We start from the raw sequence: 21,859 nt of genomic DNA, 5'->3' as shown, positions 1-21,859 counted from the left end.
ACTGAAAAAAATATGTTTACCACTTCAATTAAAATTATTTATTAACAGGATTTAATGACGTTATTTTTTCCCTATCTCAATCTCTCAGAAAATTTTGTTCTTGGTCCATTTTTATCTTAACATTTGTTGCCTGTCTCTTTTCAGTTTTGGTGATCCATACTGTACAGAACTTAGAGCAGCTAAATTTGTCAGCAGTGCTCTCATTTATAAAAAATAAAGGACCCCATGCTATTCTTTACTTTAGGGTTATGTTTATTATTGCTTATTTTATTTAGACTGATAACTAATCAGTTCATTCTCATTGAGTCTTTACTCAATGCAACATGAAAAAGTTAGAATTTTTTAAAATAGGATTTGGACCACTATTCTAGTCTGTCCAAATTAGTAATGTGTTAGGCCATTAAGAAAAGATAGCCTCATACGCCAAAGTTGCTTTACAGTTTCCAGGCAGATGGATTTATAAATGCTTCTGAAATTAATAAATACAAAGTGTTAGGAACCAATAGCCTATTTTATCTATAAAGCATATCTTTTTGCCAAGATTTTCTGTTTGTTTGTTTTTGTTTTAGAGAGGGAAGAGAGGAAAGAGGAGAGGGAGAGAGAGAATCTTAAGCAGGTTTCTCACCAGCCCAGTGTGGAGCACAACGCGGGGCTCGATCGCACAACCCCTGAAATCATGACCTGAGCCAAAATCAAGTCAGACAACTTAACCGATTGATCCACCCAGGTGCCCCACCAAGTTTTTTTTTTAGTGTCTGACTTTGTACATTTAGTTCTATCAACAAACTTCCTGTGTAATTAATATTTTAAAATCAATTTATCAAACCTCATAGGAGACAGAAACAATGATATATTGAGATACAATCACTTCTACCAAGGAGTTTACAACTGAATACTAAGAAAAGAAGAATAAGAACAACAAAGCACACTTCCCTGAAATAATAATTGTAATACAAGGCAAATATGATAAAGACTATAAACCAAGTATAGATTTTTCTGTGAAAAAGTTGGCGAGAGAACTATAAACAATTAGAAAGATGTCTTAAACTTTAGAAGTGTCACGTTTGGATTGAGCAGACATGTAGATATACACTATTATAACATTAGCTCTTATACACATGCAAAGATAATTCCTATTTTTGTGCACTTATCATTTCAGAATTAAACTGTCAGTGGTATAACTATTGCTTTTCTTATATCTTTTACTTAAAAATTAACTTCATTTATGTTCCCATAGTTGAATTATGTTTTACATTCTTCATTTACATATCTTTTGATTACTTCTAAGTGACTATATCTTTTAAAAGTCTTGACTGTGCCTTATGTGTGTGTGGTGCAGAGGGCACCATTCCTGGAAGTACCGCAATACCAGGTCGATGGAAGGGAGTGGATGGAGCAAGCCAATATTCCACCTCCCTGCTCCAAAAATCCATTTACATATTATCTTCAGATAGAGGAATATAAGATATTAAGCTGATAAGAACAGATACTACATTTGATTTAGCCAAAAGGCCAAGAAGCGATTGACTATGTTTTAAAAAAAAAATACATCAGTTACAATCACAATGTGCAATCTCTAGTCATGGAATTACTATCATCCGTCTTTATTGCAATGCATTTCAATAATCTGAGTGGAGACTCATTATATTTCAAAATATACAAAATCTGAAATTTAGGTTTTGAGATTAGTCTTTAAAAAATGCCCTTTTAAGGTCGTTTTGCTACCTCACTCTCCTATCTCTCCATAGTCCTCCCAGGTATAGAGAATTAACAACATTATATGAATATTTAATTATCTTTTAAACTTTCACTTGGAATCAAGAGCAATAATAAATATAGAGCTTGAGGTATAGAGAAAAGGGCATATAGAAACTACCTACTGCCATTTATGTAGTATATATAGAAGTGCTTGAAAAATTTGATATACATTTTTATAATCATTTAACCTCAAAGTCTAGTATAATGAATTAATAACAGCTTGATATTTTTATAGTATATATAAAATAGAACCATGTTTTTAATTAGCTAATTTTGCATGCTTTAAAACCATATTTCAAAAATATTTTTGAGAAGCCAGATGTTTGTCACTGATATATTTTTTAAATAACAAGAAATAAATGGTAAGTTCAAACTAAAAGTACAGACTTTTTCATGTACTTAATTCTGGGGCCTAAAAAGACAAACTGCCATAGAAAAAAATCTTTCTACTTAAAAATATATGTTATTAAGGAATATGTTGTTTTCCTAGAAACTTTTCCAACCTGGCTCCTATGGAGCTGCAGCATGTACATCCAGAGGAGAAGTAACATCAGGGTCTGGTGAGGTGGTCTCTTCAGTGCCTTCTCGAATTTTCCCCCCTTTTAGCAGTGTTGAAAATAGGTCTGGAAAAGCATAGGAAAGCTATATCAAATTTTCCTTAGGAGGTTTTTTCCATACTGTTTTAGCAACTTTGCATGGTGAAGGTGTTAAATGGTATGACATACGTATTCATTTTCACTAATGAGTCCTCCCATGTAAAATTAACAATATCCTCAAGAAAAATATAATTACAGGGGCGCCTGGGTGGCTCAGTCGGGTAAGCCTCTGCCTTCAGCTCAGGTCATGATCTCAGGGTCCTGGGATCGAGTCCCATTTCGGGCTCCCTGCTCAGCGGGGAGTCAGCTTCTCCCTCTGCCTTTGCCCCTGCCCCCTTGTGCTCACTCTCTATTGCTCCATCTCAAATAAAATAAAATTTTGAAAAAAAATATAATTACACTGCATTAATTCAAATCAGGCTATATTTGAACATACGCTTGTGTGAGTCAGATCAGAAGCATACTTAGAACTACACAAACATAAAAACGCTTTCTAAGGAAAACTGAACTATTTAGGATGGTATCCTTTATACAAAATGAAATATGATGCTTTAGGACAATATGTCTTTTGATATGCTCTCTTTATAAGCTAGGTTTTTAAAAATATTTAAATATTATATGCTCTTATACAGTCCAGAAAAATGAAATGCATTGTTTAATGAGTATAAATAAGAATTATTTCCATGTGTACTAATATAATAGTTTAAGATATATATGTCACATATATATGAAATAGTTATATATTTGTGTTTACCAAAAATGAAAATATCACTAATTACATTTCTAATCTTGAATGAAAAAGACAATACTGCATGTTGGCAGATATATATCATCTTTAATTTGTTGAAATGATCAGCATAATTAGTTACAAACATGAGAAATATATTTTGATTTGATTCTTCCCCAGGATTTACTACCTGACATGTAGTAAAACTATCGGTGATTTAGTTATAGTTGTTTTCTTAAAATCCATAAAAATGTTGATTATGTATTATCTTCTGGTTTAGTGAAAATGAATCTAGTAATAAATATTTAAAAGAAGAGAGGTTGCTAAAACAGTAACCATTAATATAAATACTCAATGTTACTGGATTAAACTTTACAAGGCTTGGATGGATATTAGAGAGCCAATATTTGAATTTCTGTAGTACAACTGAAAGTGGATATAAATAATAAACAGTACCACCATTTTTTATGGTGCTAGAATATTTAAAAAAAAAACAAGTAGTGGAGAAACTTTTATGTGCTAGGAGCAAAGATAGTATTTAAAGTCATCATATTTAATGGACTTTTTTTTCCTATCCCATGTTTTCATATTTAAGATAGATAGTACTTTAGGAAAAATACAGTTGAATTATCTGATTGTTTTATGGTCCTTAATTTGTTAACACTTATTTCAATGTCATTTGCCTTCCCAATTGCCCACTCTTAAGTTTATAACTTTATCTAAACCTCACTGATACTTGAAAACATTGTAAAATAATGTAAATACTACAAATTAATTTTTACAAATATTCTTATATCCACCTGCCATATGATTATGACACATACATACAGTGAAATTATAGTTGCATAACATGTAATTTGCTTAATGAAACACAAAATCAGTAGAAATGTCTATTTCCGCTTGATATATTTTGTCAGATTTTTTAGAAATCTGTATTTGGTTATTTCAAAACAACAGTTAAAATTGATTCTAAAAAACAAATGATAATTTACAACTATGATAAAAAACAAATATGTTAATATAATTTCTTTAATAATGATGGCAAAATAAAATTAGAAATGATCTTTAAGAATAAACTCTAAATACAAAAATAAAATCCAAAGCTCAAGGAAGGAAAATCTGATAGAAATTAATCTGACCTCTGCGACTTAAATTTAATCATGGAACACTACATCAAAAACTAATGATGTACTGTATGGTGACTAACATAACATTAAAAAAAAGTTAAAAATCAAAACAGAGAAAGGTATTCTATTTACAAACAACTGTCTTTGTGGCTTAAATATGTGAAAATTTATTTTCTCCCTGTGGAAAAGAAAACTCATTAAAATTGGAAAATACATTTCATATTTTGATAGAAAAACTCATGAAGAGTATAATGTGGGGGGAAAAAACTATGATTTAATGACAGAAATTTCTAAAAATGACAATATTCACCAGTAGATATTGCAGGAATTTCAAGAAAATCATGAACGATCAGAACACCTGATTATGAATAAGAAAACCTGTGAAACTGAAAAGTGTGCTCAGAGACAGCTTGCTGTGACCCAAACCCTACAAAATCAAACTCTACAAAATAGATGGTGCATTTCTTCCAGATCAGCTGTAACATAAGCAAATAAAATCCTTACAAGATAGCTACAAAAATAAGAGTTCATCAGAGTTCCCAAGTGTTCATAAAGTATTCAGTATTAAATATATCTTTTAAATATGAAGTTATCAAAGTGAAAACATACAATAATTGTAAAATCAGTTTAATTTTCACAAATTTCTTGCCAACAGGTTGTCACTTTACATAAGCAAGCAGAATTCAAAATTGAAAAGAGCAAACTATGAAAGAAAAAAAAAGGAACCAGGGAAAAGTTTGCTGCTGAACAAAAGAACAGCCTAAGAGAAACATTTTCAAAGGTATAACAAATAAACTAGGCATATTATAGGGGTGAAACTAGTTAAAACTTCATTTTCCATAATTTAGTAATGAAATACAGGGTTCACAAGCCACAGGTGCTATAACAGGAGAAAAATGGCAAATTCCTTTTGTCTCCCTGGAAAATTATTATATCAAATAATTAGATAGACATCACACACACACACACACACACACACTAGTTGATATTAGCTAAATTTTAAATATTAAATATCAAATTGTTTGGAAGATGTAAGGCAGTACCTTATAAGAGACAGAGTATGAACTGCAGTTTAAAGGAAAAAAGGTGAAATTTTCTAAGTATATGGATCCTCAAAGTATTAAGCTGAGTAAGCAGATAAAGCAAAGACAATGGTAGCAAGCTCATGAACACCATTAATTACAAACTTCATTATAGGATAAACAAAGATTAATACAATTATTCAGTTATTAAAAAAAGGGTTTTTAAGTTTCCTGTGAGTATCTAATTAGGTTACAGAGCAATAAAGAATAAATAGAAGACACCTGGTAAGTTTACATGGACTAAGGCCAACCTCAATTTATTTATTAATTTTTTTATTTTATATTTTTAAAGATTTTATTTATTCATTTGAGAGAGAGAAAGTGAACAAGCAGGAGAAGCAGAGGGAGAGGGAGAAGCAGGCTCTCCACTAAGCTGGGAGCCTGATGCGGGGCTCAATCCCAGGACCCTGAGATCATGACCTGAGCCAAAGGAAGACACTTAACCATCTGAGCCACCCAGGCACCCCCAACTTGAATTTAATAAAGACACACAAAGTAATTTTGCATAGCAGCAGGTAGAAATGAGAAAACTCATACAAAATAACAAAACAATACCTTGGTGAAACAAATTTTGGGAAGCCTGAGAATCAAATTTAAATGTCGTGTGCAGCTTGTGTTGGATTATTTATTTTTATAATTAAAAATATTTCACTCTTTAAAATGTTATTTTAACTTAGGAATACCTACCAGGAATGGTATGCTATATGCTTCCATTTTTGGTGAAACATGTCATGGGACATTTCTCTCCAGTCTACACTTTAGATAATATTGGTCTGAAGAGAAAAATACAATTTGTGGCAATGGGAGAGACTTATGGTAGAAAAACTGCAAAGTTTTCCGTTGAGTTGCCATTGTAAATACTGGGAGTCCCTCAGTAAATTTCCAAATCTAACTCAATGGACAGGTTCTAAGTTTAGTAATGGGTAGGGGCAAGAGAATATAGAAGTACTTGCTGGCTTTGAGATGCTTTCAGGTGTACATATCATTAGGTCCTTAAGTCTAAGGTATGAAAGGTCATTAATCCATCCCCATCTTTCGTCCCCATTAGGGTACTGCTGATAGGGTGCAGCAGTATCCCTGGGACCCTGGAATCTTCTACTCTAAATATACCATCCTAGAATGGCAACTCCAGTGAACTCCTGGTGAACTGCTTTCCTGGCCTAAAAATAAAGCAAAAAATGTTCTAAGATTAAATTCTGTTTGCTTGTATAGGATGATATTAAAGATACCCAAAACTGTCCAGAAAAGAAGAAATCAAAGATACATATATATATACACACATATATATGAATATCTATATATAATATTGGCAGAAGGTAAAAATAACATGAAGCTATGACAGGATGGCAAGAAGGGGGAAGGGGACCTCAAAAATAAGCCTCGCAAGGGTCACAAAACAAATTTTAAAAGATAAATAAAATTTCACAGGTCCATGGTTTTAAGATACGAGGTGGTTGGAAAGACTTGAAAAAATTACAAGGGGGTATTTTCAGCCTCTGATACAGGTAGCCTAGCTTAAATAAAACAAAATAAAATAAAAATAAAAATAAACTTTGGGGAGAGAAGTGGAAGAGACTTAAAGGAGGTAGAGACTAAAGAAGATGAAATCCTTGAAAGAACAGTATTACACTGGCACTGCATCAGATTTGGGACACCCCATCTATACTGAGGGCATCCTCCATCTCTGTTATAGGGGGTGGAGTGGTTGGAAGGGGATAGAAAGAGCTCAAGTAGAAAGCTGCGGGTACTGAACCCCTATGGAGGAATCAGAACTTGGACTTCTGGCTTTCAGAGCAGCTGGAAATTAGGGCTGGGAGTGTGACTGTGGAGAGTCAAAGAAGGAGGGGTCCAAAAGCTGCCCGTAGACACCACTCTAAATGCCCTTGTTCCAAGCAAGACTAAAAGCAGCCCAGAAGAAAACAACAGAGAGTCTTGAAAGAGCTTAGGAGAGATTTTAGTAGCTGTCCACCCCAAGGGAGGTGAGTTCACAGTTAAGTCTCGACAAATTCAGACTGTAAATACCCTGGCTCTCCTTGTAGGCAGACTAAAGGACTATCTCTACAACTAAGTGCAAAACCATTAAAAGACTGAAATAGCCCTAACAAAGCCGAAAACCAAGCCTCTAAAAAAACAAGGGGATCTGTGAGTCATTTAAATTGCCTGCTGGAAGAAAATTCAAAAGTTTTCAGAAGAAATTTGCAATATCCAGAGGCTCTAAAATATGTCATCCATAATGTCCAGTGTGCAAGAAGACTTATTAAGCATGTGAAAAAAGAAGGGAATGAGGCCCAGTATCAAGAGAAAAATCTGTCAATTGAAATAAACACACTAACCAGACAGCAACTAAGAAATACTGGAATTGAACAAATGCAATATCTGGAATAAAAAATCCATTAGCTGAGATTAAAAACATATTGGACAAAATAGAAAAAGAATCAGTGAAATGCCTGTTAATATAAATAATCCACACTAAAGTACACAGAGGAAAGAAAGATTGAAAAGAAGAAAAGGGACTACAATCTCAATAACCTGAGAGCCAGTATGAAGACATCCTGCATATATGTTTTTGGAGTCCCAGACAGAGAGGACAGAGAGATTGAAGCAGAAATATTTGAAAAAATTATGACAAAATTTTTTTAAGTTTCATCACAAAGAAACCCACAGGTTCAGGAAGCTTAGCAAACTCCAAGCAGGATAAAGTAAAACAATTGTTTCTTTTTTTTAATTATGAATTTGGGAGATTTTAATTATAGGCATCATTTGTTTGCTAGGAATCCAAACTGAAAACGAATACACAAATCATTTTATAAATGGTTACAAAAGTATTAAACTTGTTGGAAGAGTAGCTTGTTACTGAATTAACAAGAACATTAAATTCTGGAAAATATACAAAATGGATTAAAGACTTGAGTGTAAGATCTGAAACCATAAAACTCCCTGAAGAAAACATAGGCAGGAAGTTCTTTGACATCAGCCTTAGCAATATTTTTGTGGACCTATCTCCTCAGGCAAGGATAACAAAAGCTAAAATAAACAAATGGGATTATATCAAACTAAAAAGCTTTGCACAGCAAAAGAAACCATCAACAAAATGAAAAAGCAACCTACTGAATGGGAGAAGATATCTACAAATCTTATATCCAATAAGAGTTTAAAATATATAAAGAACTTATACAATAAAAGGTTAAAATATATAAAATATATAAAGAACTTATACAATTCAGCACCAGAAAAACAAAAACCAAAAAACAAATAAGCCGATTAAAAAATGGGCAGAGGACTTGAATACATATTTTTCCAAAGAAGACATGCAGATGGCCAACAGACACATGAAAAGAAGCTCAACATCACTAATCATCAGAGAAAAGCAAATCAAATCCACAGGGAGATATCACCTCACACCTGTCAAATCAGCCATCATCAAAAAGACAAAAAATAACAATGCTGGCAATAATGTGGAGAAAAGGGAACCCTTGTACACCATGCATGGCAATGTAAGTTAGTGCAGTCACTATGGAAAACAATATGGAGGTCACTCAAAAAATTAAAAATAGAACTACCATATAATCTAGCAATTCCACCTCTGGGTATTTATCTGAAGAAAACTAAAATACTAATTTGAAGAGATGCATGCACTCCTATGTTTACTGCAGGATTATTGACAATAGCCAAAATATAGAAAAAGGTTAACCTAAGTGTCCATTGATGGATGAATGGACAAAGAAGATGTGGTGTATATGTACAATGGAATATTACTCAGCCATAAATAGGAATGAAATTTTGCCATTTGCAACAACATTAATGGATGGAGAGAGCATAATGCTAAGCAAAATAAGTCAGAGAAAGACCACTATCATAGGAGCTCACTTATATGTGGAATCTAAAAAACAAAACAAAACAGAAACAGACTCATAGATACAGGAAACAAATTACTGGTACCAGAGTGGGGAAGTGCTAGGGAGTAGGCAAAACAGGTAGGTAGAATGAAGAGGTACAAACCTCCAGTTATAAAATAAGTCATGAGGAAGTAATATACAGCATAGGGAATATAGTCAATAATATTGTAGTAACTTTGTATGGTGATGGATGGTAATTAGACTTACCATGGGGATCATTCTGTGATATTAAAAAATATATCACTATATTGTACACCTAAAATTAATATAATACTGCATGTCAGTTAAACTTCAATAAAAAAATCTAGAAAATATTAGAGGTTTGAGTTACTTAAAAGTGTAGGGCACTGAATTAAAAATTATAACCTTAAAGTACTTCTTGAAAACTCGAATATTATAATTGACCAAGTGATGTTATTGAGGCAACTTCTGTTTTTTTCTCTTTCTGAACATTTTATAAATAAAATTTTTATATCATTGTTGGCATTATGTTACTATTCTTTCAGAATTGGTTGTAGATAATCATTTTCTTCTTGATGTGGCAGAGTATGACGAAGATACGGAATCTGCTCATAGAATGAAATATTTAGCTAATAATCATTAAAACTGTATGAAGTACTAAAGTTCAAAGACACACATGGGAAACATCTAAAACAGTAAGGACCATGGAGAAGTTCTGAAAGGTAGTAAAAGTTATGATCAGACAATTTATAATAAAAAGAAATATCAGTGATCAATTCCAATGACCAAATAGCATGCAAAAATTTGTGGACCAAAATATCTTTAGCCTATTAAATTGGCTTATAAAATAAAACTCAATATTAATGCTATATGTTAAGTTCCAAAAAACCAACCAAGTAAAATGTTGGGTTGTATCACTGGCAAGTTTATAGAATGACAAGGGTGAGATAACTGTATAAATGGGAATCATTTTCAAATGTGGAATATCCATATTTGCATTATTGAAGAAATGTTATAGCAGGGTTTCACACTATTTTTTTTTTTTTTAATTACTAGCTTTGGTAAGCAGAGCCCTGCATCAGGCTCCACGCCTATGCCTAGCATAGAGCCTGCTTAGAATTTTCTTTCTCCCTCGCCCCTCCCTGCTCTCTCTCTCTCTCTGTCTCTCTCTAAAAAAAAAAAAAAGAAAAAAAGAATGACAACTGTCGTCGGGTCATTTCCTTTTGTATAACAAGATGATTATCACAGTATTATTTATGATACCCCAAAATAGAAACAAATATCTATACTTCCTTCTTTGTCTGACTCCTCAATCCACAATTAGTTGTTTCACATATTTAACTTTCCTCCAATTTCAGTTTAAAATTTATAGTCATAAACTCTGTATCCCTATAATTTCACACTAAATTCTTCTCTTCCAAACAACTTCCATGTCCTAAAAACACTTGTACTGCCATAATGATCTGTGTCTTGATCCTGAATCTTCCCTGTTTTCCATCTTTTTGCAAGGTGCTAATGAAACTGTAGAATTACAAGCAAATTATATTATAATATAAATAATTTCAATTGAAGAAATTTAAAAACTGAAGTAGAGCTAGTGGAATCCTAAGAAGCTGTACTATTTGCTATCTAGATATCTGTCTGTGGCAAAGTGTGGATTCTAAAAGTATAAAAATATTTAAATGAGGGTTTTTGATGTCTTTAGCTAAAGAAATTTAATAATAGATGAATAACAAAAGAAGGTCTGCAACTTTTGAAACTTGGAGATCCAATAATTAAATATATCATTAGTAGAGGAAGATATACTAAGGCAATTTAATTTCCTTCTAAATACAGCAGATTAATCCTATTAAACATTCATCATTTTTTCATTATTTCTAATTCATGTGGTTTAAGTAATGTGAAATATGTTAAATACTAGGAAAAAGGTTTTCTTTTTATAGACCTTTCATAAAGTAATAAAATGCAAAAGGTAGGCTAGATAATTAATGTACACTCTATAGTAGTTATTAAAATATTTTATTTGGAAAATTTTCCCCCAAATACAAAAGATACAGGAGGATATAAAGTTGGATGAGGTACATCACTTAGATTTAATTACAGATAGCATTTTTTATCATTTCAATTTTTTTGAAAATTTCAGGCATACCATTTAAATTATAAATACTTTAGCCAGCCTCTTTTAAAGATATATTTTCCTACATAACCATCATGCCATTATTGTACCTAATAAAACTAACATTGATACTTTAATGTTATCTACAAATATAGTCTATTTTCAGATTTACTGACATAACACAGGTCTACATCTTGCAATTAACTGTGACTCTGTTTTTTTAATCTGAACAATTTGTTACCCTAAATATTTTACATAGTGATTTTGATATCTTTTGACATTATGTGCTGAATTAAATATTCCATTAAGTTTTTAAAAATGGTGGTTTTTCTAATACTATCCTTCCTTCTTTATTTAGTTGGAGGCATTTTTCTGTAATGAAAACCTGTCCCTCATGAACTGAGACTATTTGATTACTCAGAAATAGAGCTGTTACAAGAAAATGAGCATAAATGCTTAATTCTTTTCTTTAGTTGCATATTTTCAGAGTAAGGATTTGGTGAAATTGTTATCAAATAATAAGACTTTTTTTTGTTTTCTCTCTCACATCAAGGTAGACTGATGGATTTTAATATACTTAATATGTTTCAATCAACTTCAGTCATTATTCTTTTTCATGCTTAAATTTTCATAATCTTGACCAACAGAAACTCCATTAACCTGATTTCTGTGTTATCACAAATATACACACAGTGCATTAACAGTTATGACTTTTCAATAAATTTCAAAATCATCTCTGTAAATTTTTAGTTCTTTAGTTATCCTGGGAGCTTTATGAAGGCATTGAGAGAATAGCCAGTGCAGTTCATTAAAATCATGAATATTTTACAGTAAGGGAAAAATAATAATCATAAAAATATATGGTTTTAGAAATGATACATTCAATTCTTCTGGATACCTTTGAAGTTTAAAAAATTTAACCAAACATATATGTACTTAAAAAATAAAATACAAAAGGTAAGCATGTAAAATGATTTATGTAGTTAACTAATACATTCTGTTTATGTATGATCTGGGAAAGAAAAATAAGTGCTTACTGATTTTCAAATATCACATAATTGTGATCACTTTTACAGAGTAACATTCTCATTGTAGTGCTAATCACAAAGAAAATTACAACATATAACACTGTCACCAGTGAGTTTTTACTCTGTGTATTTTTCTGTTTTTCTAGATAAAGCTATATGGATAATCCTTAACCTTAAAGTAAAACATAATTAATCTAAACAAATTGCAGTGTTGTTGGATATCTGTATCAGAATTCTTTTTCTTATATAGATAATTGTCTTAAAGAATTCTGGATAAAAGATGGCTAAAGTTAATTTCCTTTATTATAAGCCATAAAATCTTGAATTAAGTAAAACTTTCTTTCTCTTAAAGCTTACAAAAATTAGCTTTTCAAATTCTACTCAAAACTGAAAAAATTATTTTTATTCTACAATTTAAGTTTTAACTATTTAAGTTTCCATAACAGACAACAAGAAATTTTATTTAAGTTGAAGCCATTTTATGGAACTATTTTTATTTTTTTAAAATGGGAAGTCTTCCTGAAAGCACAAATATATGCATTTTTTATATTTTAAAATTTATATGCATACTAAATTTATAAGCATTCTAAAATATAATAAAGCATATACACACACAATCATAAAGAAACCATACAGGAAGTCTTCCTCAAAGGTCTCTGGAATAATTAAATTGCAAAAGAAATGTCTACATATCAACACAAGGATAGTTTATCTAAATGGAAATGTGTTTACTGGTTTGTCTTTGTAAATATAACTTAATCAAAAGAAACTTAAAAATTCCTGAAGAGCAGCTCTTTGGCATTAAATAAACATTCACTAAATATACTGTGAATTGAATGAATGAATAAATGGAAGCACGTTTTCATTTTGTTTAATATTTTCTTCTACTTTCTCTATACTGTAGTAAAATGAAAGGGAATCTTTTGAATTTATGATAGATGAAAATTATACCCTTAAATCCTGTGCATTTTTCCATCACTTAATCACTTTGTCCACCAATTTGATTTTAATTTAAAGTTTAAGTTTAAACATCTTTTGTCATAGGAAAACATGTCACTTATTGATAAAGAAAATTTATGTAACATACAACTATTCTGGCAATTTTTTTTTTTAGTATTTTCTTCCACCAACCATTTATTATGATGAGAAGCAAAAGATAAAATCAACTTCTGTTGCCTTTTCCCTTGTCTCCTTAACTTAATTTATAATGCAAGTATTTTGAATAGTCTTTAAGAAATCTTTGCCTACTTCTAGGTCATGTATTCTCTTGTTTTTGTTTCCTAGAAGCTTTATGGTTTTAGCTGTTACATATAGCACTAGTTAAAAATTTATTTTTTAATGGGTATTTAAATCAAATAAGTGGGTAATTACCAAAGGAGAGCTTTACAAATTACAGAATTAGACTCAGAGACATACTACGATTTGTATGCACTCCTTTTCTTCTTCTATAAAGTAGTGTAATACTAAGACAACACAGAACGGAAAATAAAGGAAAAAAAATCCACAATATACTTATTAACACAAAGAGCTTGTAGCAAAGTGATTTGTCAAATGAAGAAATATTAAGAAAAGTATTATTAGAGATGGACACACATTTCTACTTTGGCCAAAGGCATAGGCTTTTACATCTATGAAACTTTAAATAGTATCCAATACCTAAAAGTTATTACAGTCAATTAAAAACCCTGCCTTGGTAGACTGAAAAAAGATAGTTTCTCTTATTGAAATAGACATAAATATAAAAAATTCCCTAAAGCTAAATTAAATGAAGTGCCTAAATGAATCATTTTTTAAGCAAGAGACAACATAACATTCCTTTGTAGATAATATTAATGTACTTTTATGAATTTCTATGGAATCTATTATCCTGCCACAAACTTTAATTGAATTCTTTCTATATCTTCTTTTATTATGCATTTTATGTATAGATGTGTAAATTTAATCCTTGTTCTCAAGCCTGAACCTATGAGCTTTTGTCATTCCCAAAAGATTCTCTAATTTTAAAATTCATACTTCATATTTCCTCTGGTTTGCACAGTAGTATTCTAATGTATTATCTAATCATTTACTGTTGATATTAATGCTAAAATTAAAACACATCCTTAAACCCTGCAAAGAATAAACATTTTTTCAAATACATAGTTATTAAAAATGGCCATATTTTATTGTTGCCCATATCTTATTTATGAATAATGTAGTAGAATGAAGAGGGATAACTTAGATTTTGTTTTATGTCAACTATAAAATTTCCCAGCTGATATTAAGAAATTTGACATAGATATTAAAGTATATTTCCTTATTTGTATATTTGATTTATTTAAAAAAGTAATTCAAGAACACTTTAAATTCATTATGTAGTATTATAAATGAAAAAACTTCTCTTCCCCGATAGAAATTTATTAGTCAGAAACTTAAGTATATAAGAATGTGAAATAAAATAAATCAAATGTAATATACTATGCTTTCAAATCACTACAATTGCTTTTGGTCATCCCTCACATATAAGCTAGAATCTAAACATTAAAAAAAATAAATAAGAAATATTACTGAAGGTAGGGAAAAATGAAACAAGATGAAACGAGAGAGGGAGACAAAGACTCTTAATCGCAGGAAACAAACTGAGGGTTGCTGGAGTGGAGAGGGGTGGGAGGGATGGGGTGGCTGGGTGATGGACATTGGGGAGGTTATGTGCTATGGTGAGCACTGTGAATTGTATAAGACTGATGAATCACAGACCTATACTCCTGAAACAAATAATATATTGCATGTTAATAAAAAAATTAAAAAAAGGAATATTATTAGGTAACTTTCTATATAATTTGAATAAAGACTATATAATAGATTGAATTAAACTATCTCTAAAAATGTTATTTTTTTCTGAAAGCACCATTTCATAAAATCAAGACAATTTACATGTAACTCTATAAAACATTCAATTATTTTTTTAAGGTTTCAAAGTAGTTAACTAGCTTTCCACATTTCCTGCCACACACTGCATAAAATACCATAGTTTCAGTGATAGAATAAGAAGTAATTTAAAAGTGTTACAGTCATAAACATTCTGGTAAGACATCTCATGGTAGGATTCTGGTCATTTGCTTTATAAGTTCAAACATTAACCTTCTTATTGGAAACCTGTACAAAATACTGTTTCAAAATCTCTTTCAAAAGAGTTCCTAGAATGTGTTTTGACTGACTTATTTCTAGAATCCATAAATAGACCCCAAGCATCTGACATCTAATTTTTTTAAATTAGGTGACATTTTCCTTTATGTTTTATACACACTTCAATCCATGTTTGTAATGTGAAATGCTTATTTATTTTTACTAAATGAACACTAAATCCAAATACAAATTATTTAAAATACTATTAAAACACAATTTCAAAAGGCCTTATAAAGTAAGGTCCCAAAGTATAAACTCATACATTTCCTACTCATATCTCTTTGCTGTCTTGCACTTTGCCTTCCATTACTGAATGGGCAAAGAAAATTTAGCCATCAGGCAATGCTTTTATATATTAACGATCTGTTATAGTTATATTAACTATCCATTATATAGAAATTTTAGCCATCAGGCAATATTTTTATATATTAACTAATCATTATATGTTAACTATCTGTTAAATATATATACATATACTTTATATAGTATCCATTTTATAGATAACTATATATGATATAGTTGTGTTATAGCACAACTTTTGAAATCTTAAAGGTAATTAACTAAAAGGATACTTTTCATGTTTTAATAACATTAGACTATAAATATTTAATATTTAAATTTAAAATGCAATTTTACCCATTTGGAAAAGAATACATTTGTTGTTTTTCTCTTAAACCTATTTGAACCTCTAGCATATAAGCAAATTTAGTAATAATTATCTATAACTCATAATATTTTTTGTGCTCCAATCTCTATGCACTGCAAATCTCAATCATGACTGGGTCATCAAAATAATTTAGTGGGCCATGACTACGAAGATGGGGAAAAAAAAAAAGAAAAGATGGACGTGAGATAGAGACAGGGGAGGGGTAGGAGGAGAGACTAGAAAAAGTAAAATAGAAAGTAGTAAGAATAAGTATTTTTATGACTTTCTAAAATACTGGATTGCAATGTAAAAATTATACTGTCTATGGCAAAAAACTTTGAAAGATACCACATAGGAGAGAATCAAAGGAGTCCTACTGGAAATAATTCTTTAGCTGTAATTATAAAATTGAAGAATTAATGGTACTGTAGATATTCATAAATACTAAATCTTCCACACTTTTGAAGATTACTAAGTATGAGGTTACACAAGTTAATTAATAAAACATACTGATTTCTCATTTTGCAAATTTTATTGAGTTATTGGGTCTTTGCAATAGGAGGTATTCTTATATCTTCTGACTGCCCAATATTTTGAATTCATTGACCCCCTGATTCTGGAGACTGATAATAATAATTGTCTCCTCAGGTAGTAATAAGTCTTTTAATCAAAAGACAGTCTTTTATGCATTCTGCCATGTTAGACCCAACTTAATTTCTACCATTCCACACTGCAGTTCATTGTTTTTTTTCTGTAGTCCCTTGAAGACTACTCCATATATTTTTTCCCTCAGTACAGAAGGATATTTATTAACCTACTAAGTAATGCCAATAATAGTACCATGCTACTATTACCAAATGTGGTAAAGATGATACAAAGAAAAGCCTACAAGAGGATTTCAACTACTCCCTGAACTTCAATTAAGGGAATTATTAATTATGCTTTTATTTCTTTCGCCTTTACAGAGATCAATATCACCATTTCTATCTCCAGTTAGACACCTGTTTACAGACAACCAATGTGGACTGATTCCCTAAAGTTCTGTTCTCAAACTCTTAAATCAAAAAGCAAATTTAATTGTGTCTTTTAGGCAACCTTGATACTAAGAAGTTCAAATATACCCATATCATTCTTTTACCCAGCCACAAATATGAATAGGTCTATTCTGCATTCCTCTTTTTCCTTAGGACTTGTATACTTTATAACCTTCTCAAGGACTCAATTATCAGCATTTTTAAACCATAAATTATTAAAAGGATGACATATATTTAAAACCACATTGAAATACAAAGTTTATAAAATTTTAATTTTAAAGGCCTGCATTTCACTACCTGCATTTCTAGGATCACATAAACCTACACATATCCATACAACGGTGGTTTCTCCTATTTCCTAATTACTTCTTCTCACCTGTAAAACTAGGACAAAACAGTACAAATTTCATAGAGTCCTTTTTTCTTTTAAAGATTTATTCATTTATTTTAGAGAGAGAGAGAGCACAAGTATGCATGGGGGTGGAGGGGCAGAGGGAAAGAGAGAATCTCAAGCAGACTGCCTCCTGAGTGCAGAGCCCAACACGAGGTTTGATTTCACAACCTTGAGATCATTACCTGAGCTGAAATCAAGAGTTGGAAGCTCAACAGACTGAGCCACCCAGGCGCTCCTCATAGATTTCTTTTTCAAATTAAATGCAATTAATATATACAATGTGCTGGGGACATATCTGGAACACAGTAAGTCCAGTAAATGTATGCTATTACTAGTATTATTACTACTGCTGCTGCAATTGTTACCATAATCAACATCATGTGGGAGGGCTATTATAGTGTAAAGGGAAGAACATGGATTAGAGTGAGACATATTTTTATTTAAATCTTGACTCCCTGAAAAAAAAAAATGCTGGTATTATGTAAGACATTTTCTTACACTGGGGTGCCTGGGTGGCTCAGTCGATTAAGTGTCTGCATTCGGATCAGGTCATGATCCCAGGGTTGGGCTCCCTGCTCAGCAGGGAGTCTGCCTATCCCCAGGCTGGCTCATGCTCTGTGCTCTCCTCACTCCCACCCCGCACACCCGCTTGTGCTCTCGCCCTTCTCGTGCTCTCTCTCGCTCTCTATCTCTAATAAATAAATAATATCTTTAGAAAAAAAAAGAAATTTTCTTATACTTTATAAGCTTTAGTTTCCTTATCTATAAAACGAGAATAGCAATTAATGAAAGAATTTTTGTGAGAATTAATTTCAAAATAAATGTAAAGTATTAGGTACATAGTAGGTGGAATTTATTCCCCTCATGACTTCCCATTCTAGCCAAACAATAATAATTTAACCATTCCTATACATTGTCAGTAATTCCACAGCTTTCATTAAGGAACAACGGTTTTCTTCAGGTATATATACATTGTATTTGCCTAAATTACTAAGTACCACTTACAAAAAAAAAGCTTCTTATTAACACTAAAATGTAAATAATTAAAACACACAAATAAAGGAATGCCCAATTTTTCTGTTTTCTTAATAGAATTTTTTTCTTTAAATTCAATTAGCCAACATATAGTCATTAGTTTTTTTAATTTTTTATTGTTATGTTAATCACCATACATTACACCATTAGTTTTTGATGTAGTGTTCAATGATTCATTATTTGCAAATGCTCAATTGTAAAGCAATATAAAAAAACACGTACTTGAATATATGTGACATTTTCCTTACATTAAAATATAATTGGTAGCTACTATGGCTTACTTTTATTTCTTTTTTCCTTATTTTCCTTTAAAGAAGACATATCTTATTTCTTCACAGTTCTGTAGTTTTTTTAAAACCTGATGACTTAATGTGCCCGTAATTTTATAAACTTTCAGATTCAATCCACAGTGCCCATATTTAATGTTTAAATACTAACACAAAAATTATTTGATTGAATTACCTATCTAAAGGTTTTTGTTTCTTAACACTGTTTTTCACTAATTTGTATATGTAATTTTGGTCAATTGAAATTTGATTTTTTTTTTTTACCTCACAACTTTCTCACAGTCTCACAAAAGAATTCAGGTAGTCTTCTTCAACATACTTTTAATTTCTATTTCAATATCAGAAAGAGTGCAAGCAGGGGAATCAAAACAGAGAACTTTATTCCAGAATATGTATAAATCTTATTTCCATAGCGAACAAGATTCTCCCAACTTTCTTTTCTTTCTCGTTAATACCTATAACCTTTACTAGGAGTTTCTCTTCTAACCTGCCATGTTGCCATTCAACTCTGCCAAAAATTATGAAGTAGTTTCTTTATACACTATATAAATTCCACTGAGTTGGGTTCTCTAGAATTCCTGTTCTTTTTGAATCACAAATGATAACTATAAGAGCTGAAATTAACTTTACCAGAAATTTTTCAATTTAATATTTGCTTTGGAAGCCAAAATTCTACATAGATCCTTTTGAATTTAAATACTTTTATCAGTGCATTTGTGGTTGCTTTCATAACTAGAATGGCTTTTTGAAAAACATAATTATAAACAGTGTCTCAAGTCATATTCACTTTTGCAGCTAAAAAACATTTTATTTTTAGATAATTTAAAACTTTCTGAATAGACAAGCACTTAACTTATCATTGATCAAAAACATCAGTAGATTTTTAAGAATAGCAAAAAGGTAGCTATTTCCAATTCATCAATATCTCCTAATCTTTTAGACTACTGTTTTATCTTAACAAATCACTAACAGCAAGTTTGTAATTACACTTTAAAAGCTCAACTAAGGCATTCTTTCTATTTTGGTATAAAAAACCTTTGAAAGTTAACATGCAGCTTCAGGAACATAAGCGATCTATAAAAGAAAAAACTTTTTTTTTAAGTTGTAATGAGAGGAAGAAATCTATACCTTTAGCTGTTTATTTAATATTGTTGATTGTATCCTACAATACACCTTGCTTTAATTGTAGCCATTAATTTTTAAAATATTTATTATTCACATACCACATCACTTATCTTTCTTAGTTTCTATCACAACACTTGCAACAGAAAGGTCCTCAACAAATGTTTGTCTTATCATGGAGATAAGAATGAGAAAGAAAAGAGATGAAAATCATCACCGATTTTTAGTTCTTTTTAACTAAATTATTCTTATTCATGGTACTGAAATTCCTATAGATCATTCATTCAAAACATACATAAAAGGTACTGAGACATGCTGAGGATACAGCAATAAACCAGTTTGGTCTCTACTACCTCAGAGATTATGACCCAGAGATTATGACAGTGAATATCTAATCTCACAATTTATTATCCTATTATAATTATAACATGCACTCTGCAGGTGAAGTGCAAAGTGCTAAAGAGCATATGCAAGGGGGATATGATCAGTTTTGGGAAGTTAGGAAATTCTCCCCTACTAAAAGTTTTAAAGTGTGCAATATACAGTAAGACAGAGCAGGGTCTGTAGCCACAGGGAGCTTCATTGTATAAATTGGACTGTGTCACTCCCTTAGAATGAAATCCATATTCTTTAATGTAACATATATAATGCCTTTCAAAACACAATCTTAGATTTCAAGATGTACTACAAAGCTGTAATAATCAAAACACTATGGTACTGGCACAAAAACTGACACATAGATCAGGGGAACAAGAGAGAGCCCAGAAATAAACCCCACACTTATACATGCTCAATTATTCTATGAAAAAGGAGGCAAGAATATACAATGGGGAAAAGACAGTCTTCAATAAATGCTGTTAGAAAAACTGGACAGCTGCATTCAAAAGAATGAGACATGACCACACTTTCACACCATAGGCAAAAAAACCTCAAAATAGATTAAAGAACTAAATGTGAAATGTGAGACCATAAAATTCCTAAAAGAAAACAGGCAATAATTTCTTTCACATCAGCCATAGCAATATTTTTCTAGATATGTCTCTTTGGGTAAGAGAAACAAAAACAAAATCAACTACTGGGACCACACCAAAATAAAAAGCTTTTGCACAGTGAAGGAAACCATCAACAAAACAAAAAGGCAACCTACTGAATGGGAGAAGATATTTGCAAATGATACATCCCATAAGGGTTAATAGTCAAAATATATAAAGAACTTATATAACTCAACCCAAAAAAACTCCAAATAATCTGATTAAAAATGGGCACAGGCATTTTTTCCAAAGACACACAGATGGCCAAGAGACACATGAAAAGATGTTCAACATCACTCATCATCACAAAAATGCAAATCAAAACCATAATGATATATCAGAATGGCTAGAATCAAAAAGAAGAAATAGTAAGTGTCGGTGAGAATGCAGGGAAAAAGGAGGCTTTGTGCACCACTGATGGGAATATAAATTAGTGCAGCCACTATGAGAAGCAGTATGAAGGTTCCTCAAAAATTTAAAAATATATTAAATATATTAAAATACATATTATAATACATATTGTATACCTGAAACTAATATAACACTGTATGTAAACTATACTTGAATAAAAAAATTACAGAATGAAATACCATATGATCCAGTAATTCCACTACTGGGTATTTACCCAAGAAAACAAAAACACTAATTCAAAAAGATACATACACACCTATGTTTACTGCAGCATTCATTCAGCTGACTGTTGACAGCAGTCAACATATGGAAGCATCAGAAGTGTCCATGACGGATAGATAGACAGATAGATGAATGAACAAAGAAGATGTGGTATATATATATGTGTATGTATACACACACACACACACACACACACACACACACACACACACACACACACA

At 31.2% G+C, this 21,859-nt stretch overlaps 1 protein-coding gene and 1 non-coding gene across 11 annotated transcripts in view; both read right to left on the bottom strand.

Annotated features, from left to right (window-relative positions):
- EPHA6 (EPH receptor A6) overlaps positions 1-21,859 on the bottom strand; it is an 831,631-nt gene that overhangs the window by 698,608 nt on the left and 111,164 nt on the right. The window lies entirely within an intron of this gene.
- Positions 1,336-1,524, bottom strand: LOC112834773 (U2 spliceosomal RNA). Its single transcript, XR_003211029.1, has one exon. It is a non-coding gene; the product is annotated as a U2 spliceosomal RNA (small nuclear RNA).

This window comes from Callorhinus ursinus, unplaced genomic scaffold (genome assembly GCF_003265705.2).
Source record: "Callorhinus ursinus isolate GAN/ISIS: 27379988/994484 unplaced genomic scaffold, GSC_fseal_2.0 scaffold1, whole genome shotgun sequence".
NCBI classification, from domain to species: domain Eukaryota; kingdom Metazoa; phylum Chordata; class Mammalia; order Carnivora; family Otariidae; genus Callorhinus; species Callorhinus ursinus.
Note: the sequence above shows the minus strand (reverse complement) of the source record. Positions and strands in the feature narration are given on the sequence as shown.